This window comes from Priapulus caudatus, unplaced genomic scaffold (assembly GCF_000485595.1).
Source record: "Priapulus caudatus unplaced genomic scaffold, Priapulus_caudatus-5.0.1 Scaffold867, whole genome shotgun sequence".
Classification (NCBI taxonomy): Eukaryota; Metazoa; Priapulida; class Priapulimorpha; order Priapulimorphida; family Priapulidae; genus Priapulus; species Priapulus caudatus.
The window spans coordinates 99,616-104,865 of NW_014577928.1; positions in this window are offsets into that span (position 1 = coordinate 99,616).

Below are 5,250 nucleotides of genomic sequence, written 5' to 3' on the forward strand. Positions count from 1 at the left end.
TGACCCGAGTTGCTAGGGGGCGTCCGCGCCATGCCCCCAAGGAAAATTTGTTGATCCTCAGCTGCAATTTCCGCATTCTGTAGGGTCAAAAATGACAATACATTAACCCAAAAATGACTAATTGGACCAAAAATTTTTTTTTTTCTGATCACAGATCAAATTCGTAGTTTGATTCAAACTTTGGTCGTCTAGTGAGTGCCAAAAGAATAGAAATTAGTATTAAAATACGATAAATCGTACGTGTTGGCCATCTCTTGGTAACAGGACGTTATTCACCGGGGGCACCTAGAACCCAGGTACATGCCATCACAACCAAATATCATCTCCTCGTCTCGCTAGCAAGCCGCTAGTATATCTTGAAACATAACGAGGCGCTGTGAGAGGCAAACAAACGAACGAGACTACTGCGGGGTATCGTTGCCGCATATAGATCATGGTACACGGGACCCTCTACGGCGGAAACGATTTTCGTTCCACAGCTTCCGATGCCAAGTTGAAAATAAACCGTGGCAGGTCCACCGGATTGTCAAAATTCAAAGGCAGCAGAGATATAGAGAGGGCAGACTCCCGAGAGAGAGGAGGAGGGAAGGAGAGAGAGAGAGAGGATGACGAAGAGGGAGAGGAGGGAGAGAGGAGTGGAGGATGAGCGACGGGAGAGAGAGGAGAGGAAGAGCATGAGAGAGAGAAAGAGAAGAGAGATGAGGATAGAGAAGCGGGAGATGAGAGGAGAGAGAAGAGAGAGAAATATAGCTAGGGAGCGGAGAGGTGAGAGAGACTGGACGAGCTTCGTGCCATATTACTACGTATCTCCTCCTATTTCTCCTTTTTTCAATCTTCATCCTCTCTTTACTCCTCCTGGATCCGATTTTCTTTGAAAACTTCTATCCGTGGAGAGAGAGAGAGCGGAGAATGCGCCACGCCGGAGAGCGAGCAGCGAGAGCGAGGAGAGAGAGAGAGAGAGAAGGACAGATGAGACGCCGCTGAGGCGGCGGGGTGCGGCATAAATGCCGGTGCTACGCGCACGGGACCCGCGAGAATCTCCGAGTTCATGCTGACGGAGCAGAGAGAGACGCAGGAGACGAGAGAGAGAGATGAGAGAGAGAGAGAAGAGAAGAGAGACGAGAGAGAGAGAGACAGAGAGACAGAGAGAGAGAGGTGACGAGGAGAGATGAATGCCCTCTTTCGAGGTACTGCCAAGATTGCGTACAAGGACGCCGCGCAAACGACACATCCAGCTAGGTGAATCGTTGCTAGGGATACCAAACCAACAAAGCAACTGCCACGCATGTTAGTACAGGTATTATGCTGGGTATAGCGCGAGCGCAAACCTACAGAAACACGCGCAATATAAATCGCTGCCTCACCCCGCAAGTTTTAACCGTTGGTGTCCGTCCGTTGTGACAACTGGCAGTTGTATTTCAGGGACCAAACAAGCATGATGTAGGTGCGTAAAATTTGTTTGGTGTGTTTGCGTGTTTCGCGGGTCCTTAGCAAAGCGAAGCACTTCATGTGTGCACGCAAAGCTAGAGCGAGTCCGGGGGCCATCGCCGTCCCCCCAAATTTGTTTAAAGAATGGTGCAATGTGGTAGTTTCTAAGCTATCTGAACACATTGTATGAGCATTTATTGTCAGCGAGCGGTGTTTTGGACAAATATAACTGATGTGGCTTGGCTGAGAATTTTCGAGCGAGGAGGCCCACTCGCTTTGACAATGCAGGGGAAACACTGGCCGTAGTGTTACACCCTACAACACTGACGCATGTAGCCGCCGCACTTGCGCGTGTTTGTGTCGTCATGACAACCACGCCTGTGTTGCTAAGTATAACAATAACACTAACAGTAAGATAACTTTTGCCTACATATGTTAGTATTATGAAAAACGCTGTCGGCTATATTGCCCGGCAGCTCGGGGCCACGGTCTTTCGATTGGCCTAAATGCATGGCAGTTTGACCTCTCTTTGACCTGGCTCGTCAGATCATTTCTGACTAACCCTAACCTCCCTAATTAAATGTTTTAATTAAACCACTAATAATTTTAATTTAATTAAAAAAATAGTTTTTAAAATTAATTGTTGTAAATAAAATCATGTAAATATTTTGCTGTTAATTGGAAAAAAAAATAGCTTAATACTGGCATAAAGGATAGGAAAAAATCGCTACGTGACCATCGAACTACTAATTTGATGGCCAGAAAATACAGATTGCTTCAAATATGTGTTGGCATCTCTGTGTTACCGTTGCAGAATAGAGAGGAGATGAAGTCTTGTTGACGATTTGACTGACACACGTCGGTGATCGTCGCTTCGGGGAAAAAAACTCCTGCGCAGAAAGACAATCTCAGAATCCATCATGGCTCCACCTGGTGAGTGTCTCTATATATATGTACGCAGGTTGGCTCCACCTGGTGAGTATATCCTATATATATCCCCCTCTGGGAATTTCAGAAGGTGTGTCAAGAAATCGGACAATTTGTAATCTGAATGCCAGGTGTTGAACCCTGGATGGATCGCGGATCGTCAGGAGATGGACAGGGCAAGCATGGGCAGCAGCAGCTGGACTCCAACCCTAGACCCTCCCCTCCCCTTATACACGTACTATGTATACTATGTATGTGCATATGAATCTACGTGTATATGTATATGTATGTATATGTATAACACGTTGTTGCGAGAAGGTATTAGTGGATAGCGTCTGTCGTGGCGGCTCTCGTCCTTTCTCGTAGCGCACAACGCTGGCTCTGTGCTGTCTGCTCATTCACTCTCTGTTCTCTCTCTCTCTTCTCAATTACGAACGTTTCTCTCTCTCGTCTCCTCTCTCAAGTCGTTCTCTCTCCTCGTCTGCTCTCTCAGTCTCTCTCTCTCTCTCCTCTTAGTCTGCTCCTCTCTCCCTCTGTGTCCTCCGTCTGTCCATCTGTCCTGTCCTGTCTCTCTGTCTCTCTTCAAATCTCTCGTCTTTCTTCTCTCCTCTCTCGTCTCCTCGCTCATCTCTCTCTCTCTCTCCATCGCCCATTCAGTCTCCCTCGTCGCTCTCTTTCTCCCTCCCTCCCCAGCTTCCCCCTCTCCCTCATTCTCTCTTACCATATGTGTTTGAGCACGGCCTGGGGAAGGTTGGACATGAGGAAGAATCCCCGAGCCTGCTCCCCGGTTGACGAAGCCATTGACGGATTCAGCTGTTGAAACTGATGTTCGTGTTTACCGCACCCAGCTCGTCCCAAGCGAAATTCGCCACGTGTCCGGGCCGACTGGCAACAAACGTGTTTATAGCATATACATATACACGTAGATTCATATGGCACATACTAAGTAATGTGTATCGAGGATAGGGGAGGTCTAAGGTTGGAGTCCAGCTGTTGAAACGCGTTCGTGTTTCCCAATTCGATTCGCACAACGATGTCGGCGGGCCAACGCATAACACGTGTTATAAACATACATACAATAGCATAACGATCCGCAATCCCCATACCAGGGTTCATAATCACCTGGCACTTTCAGATTACAAAAATTGTCCGGATTTTACTGAGGCACACCTTCCTGAAATTCCCAGATGAGGGGGTATATATAGGGTAATGGTATAACGTACCAGGTGGAGGCTAACCTGCGTCGCATATATAGCGACGACACTCACCAGGTGCGGCCATGATGGCATTCTGAGTATTGTCTTTCTGCGGCATGCACGACGTTTTATTCTCCGCGAAGCAACGATGCACCCGACGTGTTGTGCAAGTCCAATCGTCAACAAGACTTCATCTCCTCTCTATTCTGGCAAGCGGTAACACAGAGATGCCGAACACCTATTATGAAGCAATTCTGTGTTTTTCTGGCCATCCAATTAGTAGTTTCGACGGGTCACTGGTAGTGACCCGAAGTTTGCTAGCGTGGGGTCCGGCGATGCCCCAGGAAAATTTGTTAGATTCTGAGATGTCAATTCCCTGCAGTTCTGGAGGGTCAAAATTGACATTAAAATTGAAAAAAAAACTAACAATATATTGAGCAAAAAAATGGTTTCTTTTCGCGATCACAGTTGAAATTCGTCCGTTTGAGTAACAACTGGTCGTAGTGGTGGCAAAAGGAATAGAAATTCGTATAAAATACGGATAAATCGTAGGCGGGGTACAGGACGTTATTCACATGGAGCTACCGTAGAACCCAGGGGACGTACATGCATAGCGACGCATAAAAATAAAAAATAAAAAAAACAACATATCATGCTTCGCTGCATCGTAGCAGCGCTGATATGATGAAGGGGCATAACGAGGCGGTGGCTGGGAGGCAAATAAACGAATGCGACTATTCGGAGTATGTCACGTCTGCCGATGCATGGTAACGACGTCTGCGCGTACTGGAAACGATTTCGGTTCGCACCAGCTTCGCGAGCAAGATGATATGAAACCGTGGGTTGTACAAATTCACAGGGAGAGAGTATATGAGAGGAGAGAGAGAGAGGGAGAGGAAGAGAGAGAGAGAGAGAGAGAGAGAGAGAGAAGAGAGAGAGAGAGAGAGAGAGATAGAGGAGAGAGAGAAGGAGAGTAGAAGAAGAGGAGAGAGAGAAGAGAGAGAGAGAGAGAGAGAGAGAGAGAAGAGAGAGAGAGAGAGAGAGAGAGAGAGAGAGAGAAGAGAGAGGGAGAGAGAGAGAGAGAGGAGAGAGAGATGAGAGAGAAGAGAGAGAGAGAGAGAGAGAGAGAGAGGAGAGGAAAGAGAGAGAGAGAGAGAGATGAGAGAGAGAGAGAGAGAGGAAGAGAGAGAGATATGAGAGAGAGAGAGATGCGAGAGAGAGAGAGAGAGAGAGGAGAGGAAGAGAGAGAGAGAGATGAATTGCCCTCTTTTGCGAAGGTCACCTGGCAATGGTAACGGACACGGGCAAACGACACTCCAGCTAGGTGGAAGTCGTTGGCCTAGGGGATAACTCAAACGGCAGAACGAAAGACAATGCCACGCTAATGTTACGTAGGCAGGTATTTCATGCTGGGTATAGGAGCGCACGGCTACGAACACGCGCAATTATAAAATCGGGGCTGCATAGTTTGACTGTTGTGCCCGCGTGTGACAACTGGCAGTGTTTCCCGCTGCTGGCAATAAAAAAAGATGTGTGAGGAGGTAAATGTTTGTTTGGGTGTGTTTTGCGTGTTTCGGGTCGCTACAAAGGCAAGGCACGCTCAGATGCACGCCAAGTAGGGGGTCAGGGGGCATGCCCCCCGCGCAAATTTTTTAAAAGAATGGTGCAATGTGGTGTATTCTAAGCTCTTCTGAACAGC